General features: G+C 38.9%; 1 protein-coding gene across 2 annotated transcripts in view; it reads left to right on the top strand.

Annotated features, from left to right (window-relative positions):
- TOM1L1 (target of myb1 like 1 membrane trafficking protein) overlaps positions 1-14,609 on the top strand; it is a 583,218-nt gene that overhangs the window by 222,043 nt on the left and 346,566 nt on the right. For both annotated transcript variants that reach the window (XM_076353868.1, XM_076353864.1), the window contains exon 2: positions 901-1,055. The gene's annotated coding sequence lies outside the window, so the exon portion shown is untranslated. The remainder of the gene's footprint in view (positions 1-900; positions 1,056-14,609) is intronic.

Here is a 14,609-nt window from a genome sequence, read left to right on the forward strand (position 1 = left end):
AATGAGGTCAGGAAAGTCTTCAATATACTAAATAGTCTCTGAATTCTTTTGCTTTGATTGGATAGCAAGATACAAATGGACCGTTAGTTTCTAGGTGAACTTAATGCCTCATATGATACCTGCACAAAATGCATTACATTAGTGGAAATACCAACAGACCTGTGGGACCTTGGACTGCGTTCTTTTCAGTAGCTGCCGTAATGCACAGGGATGTTGTGATTGATGCAGTATCAATAACTGCCGACTAACCTGCCCGACCTATTTTGCAACCATCCTAGGGAAATAATTTTGCGGTTAGGACTCAGTAGACGTTGAGGAACGTACCTCTCGCCAAAAACTTTTCAAACCTGAAACCAGCTTGCCTTCTCAGCAGAAACAGGGGAAAACAGGTAGCTGTAGTAGGCTGGAAACAGTGTCCATTTGGGATTACAGAAATAATAAGGTGAAAAGTAAAAGAAGTAGTCAGTAATCAAATCAGGTATGTTAAGGATCATATAATGCTTCAAACCAGAAGAAGATGAGTTGGCATTTCTGATAATTTGTATTGTAATTCTCTAATAGATGTTCTTATTTTAAGTCCTGGTAGTCAGATTATTTTGACGAGCCATTATAACAATATTTTATAATAATCTTAAGATTTGAGACTATTTAATGGTATTACTATCAAAATTAAAAAGTTAATTAAGATGATTATGGGTCTAGCATAGGGAGGCTCGTGGGAAACAAGCATCTGTTCAAATTGTTTTTGTGAGTTTTTTATAATCTTCACTAACAATAACCAAACCCAGCCTGATCCTCAGTACTTGTCCCATTTTAAGACTAGAAAATCTGTTCTATTACAGAATGCGTGATGTATGATATTTTTTAACCCTATTGTAATTTTTTCCTATTATATTTTAGGACTCCCCAAAAATGAGCATGGTTGTAAGTGGCAAATCTTCCGGCAATGAATGGGGAGGACCTGACCGTTTTGCAGACCTGAGACTGCATCCAAGCTCCTTTGCAAGTATCCCGACAAAAAGGCTTTTCTTCCATCCTTCCCAGTGGGACTTCGGGTAAGGAACGGATTGCACATTCTGTTGGTCCAGCTGGTGAAAGGATGCAATGTCCACCTGAGTGAGTCATTGCACAGAAATGACGGGTACATAGGCAAGGTCAGCTTCTGCAGAGCTTTTGTCTAAGCAAATTCAGACTCTTTATTTACTGTTGTCCAAACAATTTTTGCATTTCTCTTGGGTAGCAGTGTCATTAACATTAGGGATTTGGTCACCCGGAGTTGAGCCCGATTTAATTTTTGATGTTGAAAATATTCTTCTAGTTGAAAAGTTAAAAGGTAGATGTTCTCTTGGAAAATCTTGCTCTAGCGTGAGCTGAACAAACTTGCTGTGTATATGGAAGCTCTGTCTCGTTACTTTCATGCGCTTTGAAGGGTGGTGTTCCTCTCCATGTGCGTCATGACCAAAGCTGGGCTCCATGAGTGGAGCTGCACTGCTGTGTAGGTAAAAAGAAGGGCATACTTAAGTGTATTCTCCGTTCAAAATAGGGTGATTTTGTGGTAAAGCTAGACATATGTTTAACATAGCAATTTTTTAAAAGTATGTTTCTGTCTAAGCTTCTTTAGAATAAATGCCTTCTAATGCCACTTAAAATCCAAATAAACATGCATTGGCATGATTGGAGATGAAGATTTGTAGCTATCTGCCTTCCTAGAATATCAAAGGCGTGAGAGGAAAACGTTTGGCTCAGAGGAAGCCAGGACGGGGACGAAAGGATGCAAACAGACATCAGACTAAGTACAACTTTCCAAAATTAAATCCTGCAGGTGAAATTAGAAACATATCTGTCAAGGTATTCTTATCACATATAGAACAGCTAATTTAAATACCATTATAAAAAAGTTAATTAAGCATAATCTGCAAAAACCTGAAGTATAAAACTAAAGGACTAAAGTTAATAGTGCAAGAATGAGATTCATTCAGTTTTAAACTAATGGTTTTTACATGATATCTTCTGTTAAACCATAGACTCATTTGGGGACTGCAGGATAGTAAATTTTTATCAGGATTTAATTTTGTTTAATTTAGAGCAGAGTTCTATAATAACGTTTACCATGGAATACTCAAATTAGGTTAATTACGTGTGTCAATTTTGTTCATAAATCATTTTTAAAAATAGACTTGGGACACAAGGTGGGTAACACAGTACATTAGTGATAATGTATTTTAGAGTGGTGTTTTTATTTGGATGCAGCAGAAACTGATGGTGATGTTCATTATGTATTTGTGAAGACCATAAACTCATAAGTGGAAACAACATAAGATTTGATGAGATGTCCCAGGATTAAGCAGGGCAGGTTCTCCTGAATGACTGTGAATCAAATCCAAAATATGAAAATTAAGCTATCTGTTGGAAATGATGTACAGAACATGACCTGACTATGTTTCTTCACAGTGATTGCAAATAGCTTTTATAGGAAAGCAAACATCAGTCATTTTGTATCACCTTTGAAAACCTTTTCCAAGAGTGCGGGCATTCCACGTAGCGTTCTTCAACGAGGGGATAACAGAAGGGAAACCTTTCGAGCTGCAGGTGTCCTCCTGTTGACAGGGTTGTCTAACTACTGGTTCGTACAGCGCGTTTGGAAAATGAATCGATCCACCGAAACACACTTTTATTGGAAGATGTTTCTTTTCATTGCTGACGCAGATGTGCTGCTTTCTGCAATGAAGGTGTGTGCAGACGTCATCCTCTTTTCCAAACGCAGATAACTTTGTTTTAAAAAACCGTTCAGTTACCAAGTGATTGCAGTGTTCTTACCTGCACATTATTTACAAATCTGAAGAACTAAACAGCTAGAAAATGATTAGTTAAGGGACATCATAAATCTTAACACAGCCCACACAGTAAGCACGTTGGCCTGAATCCAATTCTTGCAGCTGGCCAAAACGCATTTTTTACGTGACCCAGAAAAGGAGAATTTAAATGGCTTTACATTCTCTCAGTGTGCAAAAGTCACCAGTTCCACCCCTAGAGTAGCCTAGGGCAGGTTCAAAGCCCCCTGCGTTGCAGCTTGTAGCCTCAGGGGCTGCCCTAGAAGGTAAGAAATGCTTTGATACTCTGGTCAAAGAGCAACTTTCACGAGCCAGATGCTGGGGACTGGGAGGAGGGCTGTTGCATGACTAAGCTGGCAATGTTTCACCAGAGAATGAGCTCATCATGGTAGGCAAGTCAGGAAGCTTGATAGAAAGGGGTAATAAAGCCAATTTAATGACCTGTAGTAGGAGCAAGAAATCTGATGTATTTTTCTGATCAAACATAAAGGAATATTTATTTCCTCACAGAACCTGCTCTGGCCTATAGTTATGAAAGTGAGGTGTGGTATTTGTCAGCATGATTTCTATATTGGAGTATATTCTTTCAAAGGATAGCCATTAAAGTAGGTGCATCTGGATTGGGAGTCCAACAATACTGGCAAGTACAGCGTAATTTTGTCAGATATGGCAGTTTCTGAGAAATCTCCAAGGTAAATTCAAATGCTAATAGGAGGAGTTCAGTGGATCCCCAGAAAGTAGATTTGGTATCTGACTTAGTCATCTATCTATTGATTTGTCTGTCTAGTTTTTCTGATCAGCTTTATCACCTGAATCTTTTAAAATCTAGTTTTATTTAATCCACCTATGTTGTTTTTAACAATCCTATTGCTGTGTTATTTTAGCGGGGAAGCTGGAATCAATAAATGAAATGGTAAAAAGGAAGAAAGTTTGAGTTATCTTTTATTATTTTATTTATTTTTAATTTCAATTCTTTTCCTTTTCTTCCTTGTCTTCTACTTTTCTTTCTTCTTAGTACACTAGAGAGAGCTTGTTGATTTATTTATTTATTTTTTTTTTTAAATTCTACATAAATCTGGAGTTGCTAAATGCTTGTACTTAATGAGACGATTGCCAACACCCAGCAGAGGCTCGATTTGTCTGTGCTTTGTGGGTAACTCCATTAACTGCAGTGAGATTGCAACACCCATTTAGGAGTTACAGCTCTAATAATATTGTGGAACATGCTTTTGGGGATGATCAGAGAATACAGATTTGTCTGGGACAGAGTGTGTGGCATGCAGAGCATGCAGGCGTAAACACATGTGCACGCACACGCAGACAAATCAATGTTTTCAGTGGAGTAAACGGACATAGTACAATAAAGAGAGCAAAGGCAGGCTGCTGCTGTTTTTGCAAAGGACCCGGCTGTCTCCTGTGTTGGTGGATGAGCCCCTGTGAGTGCAGGGACCCCACCACTTCACAGCAGCCGTGCCGGGAACTTGACACGGTTGGTGTACCGGAAAGTTGTGTTTTATTCCCACCGCACCGGGTGGTGTAGGGAAACAGGCTGACTCTTAGTATGTCACAACATGGACCTGCTGGCCAAAATCTTTTAGACAGTCACCTCGGTTTGGGGTTGAGGAGGGAAGCATCCCTTGCTGACGGAGCCTTTGTACACAGAATCAGGAGTTGCTCCGTATACAGCAGTATCACAAACCAGAAACTATTCCTCCTCTGAAGACACTGTCCAGGGCTTTTTTCTTCCATGACTCCCAAGTGGCACATCTCTACATCACTGAAACGTCACGTTACCAAATGGGTGAAGGTTGTGCTGTGACACAAATGTGGCTCCTGTTGATTAATTACGAATAGAGTGATTTTCCTTGTTTCTTTGGTTCTCAAATGACCTGAAAGTCCATGAAATGTGGGTGGCTAGCCCTCTTGGGATAAGACTGCACTGGAATTTGGAGATGTGATTGCATCGTCAGGGACAGTGCCCAGATACACTTTAATCTGGCTGAGAGTAAGAGTGAAAGTGTATCAGCACAGACTCAGTGTGGCGGCCGGCTCCCGCCTGCATCCTGAATTCCTGGAGAGCTTGTTCAGCTCCTGCCCAGCTCCTTGTCACGGTTGCTATTATTTCCTGAACTGGTTCATTTGAAGTCTGTGCAGATGTGCCTACGCATACCGCGCTGAAGACTGTACACGTACCCCTAGGCTCCTAGGAAGAGCTGGTTAATGATGTTTATTCTGCTCAAAGACCCTTTAATTTAGCCAGCAATGGCATAACATGATCCAGTGTCTGAAAATGAGAGTTAAAAGCATTCAAGTTGGAAATAGAAGGCCAGCTTTTTTACAGTGAGGGTAATTAATCATTGGCGTAGTTCATCCAAATAGTAATTTCTTTTTCATGTAGCTATTTAAGAAGGGCATGTAATTCTCACTTAAAATATAGGAATGTCTCACTGGTAAAACTCCTCTGTGGTAAAGGAGCTATTACAATTACCTAAGGAACATCAGGCCCATATTCCACTTCAGCAGTCGGCTTTAGGGCTTTGTGCAGGGGTGCACACATAGTTGTAAGTGCTTGTGGCAGGCCAGAAGATGGACCAGATTCTGCTCTTTGTCCCTTTTGGTCTGTTACAAACAAGTGGTAGGTTTGTTGCAGGTGCTAGCAAGCTGTGCAGTTTAATCTTCGTTATTCAAAACCCCAGTCTCAAGACTTTTGTGCAGAATCCCTAAAGCACTGCTATTTGTTAAAGCTTTCATTGTGGGAGACAAGGAGGTGTGTGCTCCTCTCGGCTGTTGCCATCAGAGATTTATGTTTGTGTTTATTGAAAAGCTCTTCACTAATATGAAGTAAAAGAAGTAGTATAGAAAAAAAACAACCCTAGTCCCAAAAGTTTTCTACCTCCCTAATGCTACTTTAGAACTAATACATTAATGTATTTACTTAAGAAACAAATCACTATTTATATTGTTTCTCACCTTTTCTTACCCAAACCTTTCTATGATTCTATGATATTTTCCTTTTATTATCTCTCCTTGTAGCACAATGCTAGTTGTTTGTCAGATACAAGGCTTCACTGCTGAAATAATATGCTATTCATTACTAGAAGCCTGATAATGGGTAAAACATCAGCCCTATCTGAAAGTGGTTTTGGCCTTGAAGAGTTGTGATCTTCTGTAATGAATGCCTTTTATGTTACCTAATGTCACTTGTCATATTTGGAAAAGGGGAAAAAAAGATAATTTGAAGAAAAATGTTCCTTGGATACTGCATGTGCGTTTTCTTGAGGACATGAAGCTCTGGAACAATACTGGCATCCAAAGCAGACTTTCCAAAGGTTACGTGCAGCTGCTGTTCTCTTCCTCTCCACCACCCTTTCTTGTCATTCACATTGAAACTCCTTGTTTAGACTGCTGGCCTCTGCTCATGTTTCACAGGTCCTTTTTGCTCTTACCTTTTCAGTAACCTACTCACCATTCTCTTCTTTTTGATTTTGAAGCTGGTTTCCAAATTGTTCCTTACTTTTGGAGAGTAAACATAATCACACTTAAGTTTGGTTGCTTTCTCTCTCACAGTACTTGCCCAATACGTTTGTATTTCATACCTACTAAGCTAAATTAGATTTTATCTTCTTAGGATCAGGTTTTGTACTGGTTCATATATGTTCATTGCATGCAAAATTCTGGTGTTAGGTAGAAAGTTGTGAATAATATTTATTAATTGGCTTACCCGATGCAACTTTGTTTTGCATGTGATTCGTCTCACTTCACTACCAAATCTCAGAAGACCTAGCTCCACTGAAGCCAAAATCCTGCTGACCTCAGGAAAGAGAGAATTAAATCCCAGTGTATCTAATGAGTCTTGAATGAGAGGTAAGATCCAGGCTGGCACTCTGCACAGGGATGTCATCAGCTTCCTATATTTTTAACTCATGTTGAAATGTTCTTTTTGAACACACCTACATGTGTGCACAAGTGTCAGTCCAGTAGACTCAGGAAAGCGTTCTCCATTTAGAAGTAGATACGAGTAACGCAAGAGTAATGAGATCAATTTGTTCTGGTCTTTCACTGACTTTCTGATTACTTTTAGCTCTGGCTAGAATCCAGCATGGATAATTACATTCTTCCTACCTAATTCCCCCTGTAGTTTCAGTTGCATATGGTATTCTTTGGCTCCTGTTGGTTTTTTTGTTTGCTGGGAACTATTAAACTGTTCTACATTTCACCCCAGAACTGGCTGCATTTCAGTAGCTCATGAAGTATTTCATATTTTGTGTTGTTTATAAAGCACCTTGGGACTAATTTGGATTAAGGGTCCCACCTGAATTGAAGAATATATTATTTCCATCCCTGACATGCTTAATAACCCGTAGATCTTAGAATTTTACCAAATATCTCTCCATAGAATTGCTGGGGTTGGAAGGGAGCTCTGGAGATCAAATAGTCCAACCCCCTGCTTGGAGCAGGGTCAGCTACAGTAGGTTGCTCAGGACCATGTCCGGTTGGGTTTTGCACATTTCCAAGAGTGGAGACTTCACACCCTCCCTCAGCATCCCGTTGGAGTGCTTGACCACTCTTACTGTAAAAAAGTTATTTGTTATGTTTAAGCAGAATTTCCTGTATAACGATTTGTGCCCTTTGCCTCCTCTTCATTGATGGGATATCACTGAGAAGAGTCTGGCTCCATCTTCTTTACTGTCTCCCATCAGGTGTTTATATACATTCATAAGATCCCACTGAGCCTTCTCTTCTCCAAGTTAAACATCTCTCAGCCTCTCCTCGCATGTCAGATACTCCATACCCTCAACCACCTTCGTGGCTTTTTGCTGGACTCACTCTAGTCTGTCCATGTCTTCCTTGTCCTGGGGAGTCCAGCTCTGGACACAGCACTCCAGATGTGCTCTCCCCAGTGCTGAGTAGAGGGGAATAATCATCTCCCTCGACCTGCTGGCAATGCTATGCCTAATGCAGTTGAGGATGCTGTTGGTCATCTTGGCCACAAGGGCACATTGCTGGCTTGTATTCTCAGTCTGTGTTTTCAGAGTTTTTAAGAGTCCTCCTCCTTTTACTCAATCTTTCACTTCTTTTTGCCCTTTGAACTGTTAGAAAAATGCAAGCTTTAGTTTACAACTTTTTCATTTTTAAATCTACTTGCTATGATCTCTGTAATAAAGCAGATTATATTGTAGTTGGTAAAGTAGGTCCCAAACCAGAAGTTTCAAGAAAGCATGTGAGCCTGAAAAACTTTATTTCTCCCAATACTTCTTGTAGTATTTGAGAGTTTGCATAAAATGTGAATTAATGAAATAAGGTTGCAACTGGAAAAATTAGTATTACGGTATTACAAGCACAAGAATCGGGCTTTCTGGTGACTGAGGTTGTCCTATTATGTAGTTTTAAGCCTCAAAGGAAGGGGTTTCAATGGTGTGAAGAACTGATTAAAAAATAATAGCATACCCTATAACACAGATAAAAAGGATAACCTAATTAGAGCAGTGTAAAGGCGTATGACAATCTGGCATTCATTTGTAGCTCGGCTGCAGACTTTCTGAATAACTTGCAGACGTTGTTTATCTTTTCAGGTCTTTATATCTTTATCAGTAAATTAAGGAGGAAAGAAATTCCTGGATGCTCATTGTTACCCTAAAACAGGGAGAGGGGAAGTCATCTTTATTTTGCAGAGGTGATCCACAGGGGAGAGAATCTGCTAATTATCAGACCTTTGAATGTTACCATAATAAAAGCAGTAGGGGTGTGTGTGTATATATATATTAAAAAAAAAAAAAAATCTAGAGCCACAGTTAAAATTTGCGCAATGTGTGCTTTTAATTTTTTTCTTTTTCTGGTGAAGCCACAGTTGTCTTTCATTTTAAATAGCCTATGTCCAGTTTTGTCATACTGTAGTGCCTACTTGAAATAAGAATTTAATTTCCAGCTGAAATTCAGGGAATAATTGGGGAATTATATCTGAATTTTAAAAAATGAAGGAGTAAAGGTTTTCTTGGAATCCTTATAAAGGCCATTAAATGGAATTATAAAACCAGCATAATAAAATTGTGGCACATTTCTCATTGATATGCATGACAATTTTTGCAGTTATGTTGGAGTTGAAGGTTCACTTCTAAGGTGCATTAAGAAAATTTCTTTACCGAAAGAGTGGTTAAAGATTGGAACAGGCTGCCCGGGGAAGTGGTTGAGTCACCATCCCTGGAGGTATTTAAAAGACGTGCAGATGCGGCGCTTGGGGACATGGTTTAGTGGACATGGTGGTGTTGGGTCGATGGTTGGACTCGATGATCTTAGAGGTCTTTTCCAACCTTTATGATTCTATGATTAATCTCTAATTCACCTTACGGGCTTTTGCTCCTTCCTTTTGAATTGTCAAAAATATCAAAATATCTGTTTGTGGGGTTTTTTTATACACTGTTCCTTATAAGTAGCTCTAGAAATGCTTTGTCTAACAAGTCAGGGTCTTTATCTGTTGTTGGGTTGAGGTTGTTTTTTTGATTTTATCAACATAGAGTTTATAATTAGTCTGGCAAATATGTCCACAGATGTTTTCAAAGCTTACCTGTCAGGATCCCTTGTTGGTATTAAGCTTACTGGCATCCATGCAATGATATTCATCCTTTGTTTCCAGTTAAACTCATGGGAAACTTTAGACATAAATCCTGCAGAGCTAAATCCTCGTCCAGATCTGATCATTGATTTTTCTTCTTTTTTTGGCTACGTTCAGTATGGCTGAATGTTGCTGACATAGTACCTGCTCCATACTTTTGAGATCTTGGTGAGCTTTCTGATTTTAAAGTAGTAATATCCCATCTTTTCTAAAATGTAGGACTCGATTGATTTTAATGGCATTAAAATAATTTTGCAACTGTGGAATTCCGTTCAGGCTGCAAAGCTGTAGATAGGGTCCCAAAGTAGAGAACTGAATCTGAATCCTCTTGAGAAGCGAGATCAATTTTTAATTCTAGCTACCCAACAAAGGTGTCTTTCTATTAGATTGTCTTGATCTGAAGGGTAGTGCTATGATTCTTGCAATAAGTCTACAGTTATTTGAAAGATGAATTAGTTTTCTTCCCTTTCAAAACAGAAAAAACTGGCTATGAAGATTGTCGTGGTCTAACCTCAGTCGGCAACTGAGTACCACACAGCCGCTCGCTTGCTCACTCCACGCGCCCCCCCCCCCCCCCCAGTGGGATGGGGGAGGGAATTGGAAGAGTAAAAGCAAGAAAAACTTGTGGGTTGAGATAAAAACAGTTTAATAATTGAAATAAAATAATAATAATAACAATAGTAATAATAATAATACACAAAGCAAGTGATGCACAGTACAATTGCTCACCACCCGCCGACCGATGCCCAGCCAGTCCCCGAGCAGCGGCCCCCCCGGGCAGCTTTCCCCAGTTTATGTACTGAGCATGACGTCACATGCTATGGAATGTCCCTTTGGCCAGTTGGGGTCAGCTGTCCTGGCTGTGCCCCCTCCCAGCTTCTTGTGCACCTCCAGCCTTCTCAGTTGGTAGAGCACGGGAAGCTGAAAAGTCCTTGACTAGTGTAAGCACTGCTCAGCAACAACGAAAACATCAGTGTGTTATCAACATTGTTCTCACCCTAAATCCAAAACACAGCACTGTACCAGCTACTAGGAAGGAAATTAACTCTATCCCAGCCGAAACCAGGACAAAGATATAAAAATTCTAAATTTGATTATAAAGTAACTTAAAAAGCTGATTGTTCTCCTTTGTAATTTTAGACTGTCAAAATAAAATCTGTCCATAGCAAGTTATCCTAATCTCTTATAACAAGTCATGTTATGTTTGTGCTGCTCCTTTTTATAAGATCCGTTTCACCTCCCTGGGACAGGAATGTTACCATCTTTAAAGCTGATGTTCCAAAAATATCTTACTTTAGTAGAAGTTTCTGTCACAGATGGTGACAGGAATGGCATTATGTCTCTGGCAGCACTGGAAGCGTTATTAGTACGTGGAAAGTTAGCATTTTGAATGCTGCCTTCTACATGCAACATTCATTTTGAGTCTTACGTATCCGCTGTTGGAACTGCAGCAATTACTGTGGCATCGTTCCCAGGTTCTGTTATTCACAGTATGCCCTTCTCCAGGAGAGTTATTCTTGTATCCCAGTGGTGATTGTTAAAACAGTGGTATAATTTTTGTCTTGACGGTCACAATTTTAGTAATTTAGTTTGGTTCACTAGGGCACTGACCCTAAAGGAAATTTCCAATGGGCTGAAAAGGCAGATCTTGTGCTCGTGTCCTGTAATTTCTTGGGAAAGCCCCGATCGATGGAACCTGTCTGGTCAAGACTTGGAAACTTCACCTGATTTTACTTTATTAAGTCAATCAAGTGTGTGTGACTCACAATCATAAGTATGTTTGTATTAAGATCCAGCTGAGGCTGTAACCCCACTTTGTTGGCTCGTTACAAACTCTATGTGGCGAGTGCTGGATGATGCATGTTCTCCAAAAGTATGCAATGGAAGGTGAATTGTAGTAAGATGATCTTTCAGACGTTACACAGAACTGTAAGACAAAGTGTCATTTAACTGAGTTCACAAACTATGAAACTCAAGAATTTTTGTGAATTTTTAGCTGGGTACCATGTGTTTGGTAATTTATTGAAAGAGTTGAGAAGCTTGTTAACATTCCACAACAGAAGACAGACAAAATCTAGCACTGAAATGAAATACTTCAATACTGTTGAAGCAGGATACTTTAACTGGCCGTTCTAGAGGCTTACAGACATTATATCCATATAAAAGTTTTGAGACCTTACAAAAAGTAAATTCTTTCTGTCTTTTTAAAATCTCAGATATTCTCAGAATTGGGTAAAAAACCCCTCTTTTTAACCTAGCAGTGTTCTGAGTGATGAGTTTAAACTGTTTTCTGAATGAGAACTCGGTGTGATATCTGAATGTTTTCCTTCCTGAAGTTTAGTGTCCTTTAAAGCCCCGTGTGTACTGCACTGTTTACTCTCCAGAAAAAAACTTCCTTGCTGTTTGGCTAAGACGTGCTAACTAAACCACTTCACCTTCCTTGCCAAGGTAATGGCACCTAGTGACTGGTAGCCTCATCCTTTTGAGTCATGAGTGGTAATGGCTGGAGAAAGTAGTTACTGCCTTATGAGAGAAGCCATTTGATAGGTAATATCACCCATTGCAACCCTGCTCTTTATCTTCTGACTGAAGCTTGGAGATTTAGGCTTGTTTCTTAATAGCTTTGCTGTAATCCACACTTGTCGTTGTGATGTGTATCTAGGAGGCAGGTATTAAGTATTAATAAACCTGCTATTTAGCTTGGTTTTGCAAGGTAGAGAAAATTGAGATCCTTATTTTTCAAGGTATTTAAAAGCATGTTAAAAGACCCATTAAAATCAGTGCAACTACTCACATGCTTAAAGATAAGGCGTTATCAAGACTGAGACCACTGCTCAGTACTTGACAGAATATAGCCCTAAATATATTGTCTCTGTATTTCCACACGCTCTGGATTTGCACATTAAATAAATCAGTCATCCTTACAAGGTTACAGATTGTAGTAAAGCATTTAGTATCTAAAAGTCTTCACTTTTTCATCTTACACAAGCATCATGAAATCTTAATATTATTAGAGGTTAAATAATTTATGTTGCTTGCATAAGAGAAAATGGCATAGAGTGCCCATGGTCTGTGGGCTTGAATTTCTAAATGTCTCTTACTGACAAAATACAGCATGTATTTGGATCAGGAAAATGTTTTTTCACCCCCCCAAAAAAAAACAGATCAAAGGAAAAGAAAAATATAAATCAAGACAACATTTCAAAGAACAAACAGATATTGCTGCAGAAGTGCTCAGTTATTTTCTAAAGTGACATTGTTTTTCCCATGCAATAGTAGCTTCATCAGTCATTAAGAACTGCACAAGTACCTGTTCGTTCTTTCCTTAAAAAGAAATGTATTGCATGCCAACTGAAATATACGTGAACCAAGATTTAATGGTACACTCTACCATCAGCTTGTTTGAAAGATTTACAAGAGAAGTTCTCCCGCTTATTCAGGTAGAGATCTTACTGATTCTGTTTCAAGGTTGCAGTCATCAACAAGGAAGGCATTTAGACACAAGGCAAATGTAGCTTACAGATCTGCAGCTGGACTGAGAAATTCAGAAAGTCGTATGAAATGCCTGAGAATGGCTGTCTAAGCAGATAGTTTAAATCCCGTAAATTGTGCAGCAGAGAAGCAAAGAAAGGAGATAAGCCATAGCTGATGGGTTTTCAACTTGCTGATTAATTTCCTTATGGTAGTACTGGCTTGGGTTTGGACTTCTAGTTATTTTATTTACTTATTTATTTTGAATGTATCCCTCCAGAAAATTATATTTTGAAACAGTAATGCAATGATTCAAGTTAAATTCCAAATGGGCCTATGATTTGGGTTTGGAAGCAAATTTTCCGAAGATCGTGAAATTAGACGGGGTTCCAGTTCAGGGAGATCAATAATTTAAGCATCAGGTTTGTCTCTGAACACTGAAGTTGAAATTAATCTTTTCTGCAAGGTACCACAAAAAGTCTTAAGCCCACAAAATAAGGTAAATTAAGAGAAAAGGAAGCTGCAGAAAAGAAAACTTTCCTCTTAAAGCAGAAAAATCTCTTTGCTTCATTCAGGGCTTGTGTTTGTACTTTTAGTTTCTCACCTTCCAGACAAACTGCATTATTTTGAGTCTAATATGCTTGGCTGTGATAAAGATAACACTTCCTGACCGTACACTTGACTGCTACAAAATAACTAAAGCTAATAAAGTTGAATAAGGAGAAAATTAATGATGTTATTTACTACTTCTCATTAAGGGCATTAAAACAGATGTGCATCAAGGAAAAAAAAGATTAATTAATATAGGCCAATAAGTGCAACGTTTAAAATGAAAGCAATTTTAAAATATTTACTTGTGAATAGCTTATAATGGAATACTTAATTAAAAAAAAGTAACCAATTAAAAAAATCATGGCAAAAAATGAAATTAAATTTCAATAAACCCAATGACTTCCAACAATTAAAAGTCTAAACTGTAGGTCCCATCTGCTTAATAAATATTCCATCAGAACAGTGTGGTGCAAGAATTTGAATGACATGATTTTAAGAATTTAGCCATCGGCTTCCCCGCCTTTTCCTCACTGCTGTCTAAATAGGTGTAATCCAGAGGCAAAGCGATATGCAGAGAGTTGGAGACAACTACACGTGTAGAGGCCTGAAAATCCATGAGAAATTACTTGATTGTGGTGACAGCCAATAGATGCTAGAAAATTGGCCTGCTGTGATGGAAAGTGACTGAGTTGAGTAAAAGTGTTGCAAGACAATGCAGCAGGACCGAGTCTTTACCTGATGTTGTAGCACAGTGTTTGGAATGGGCGTTGTCTGAGGGTGTTGCGTTTTGGGGTAGGTACCAAGAGGTTTCTGCTGATCGCGTCTCTTGAATATAAACACATTCTACAGATGAAGGCACCAAACTCAGATGGTTTGTTCAAAGCTGTAAGGTGGTCTTCAGTAGCAGAGCTGGGGGAAAACGTAAGTTCTGTTGGCTCCTGACTGTTCTTTCAGCTTCAAATCAGCTTTCCTTTTCTTTTTTGTTCACTCCCTGGTTTAAGGGAAAAAACCCAAACAACCTATATATTTATTCTAGTTGAATGGCTTTGTATTAAACAAGAAGGGTTTCAACCCTATGGTAGATGCTGGGATGGTCTTAGGAAGATATCAAGCTCTATCTTTTTACTATTAAGAACAACTTTAAT

Source organism: Aptenodytes patagonicus, chromosome 16, assembly GCF_965638725.1.
Source record: "Aptenodytes patagonicus chromosome 16, bAptPat1.pri.cur, whole genome shotgun sequence".
Taxonomy (NCBI): domain Eukaryota; kingdom Metazoa; phylum Chordata; class Aves; order Sphenisciformes; family Spheniscidae; genus Aptenodytes; species Aptenodytes patagonicus.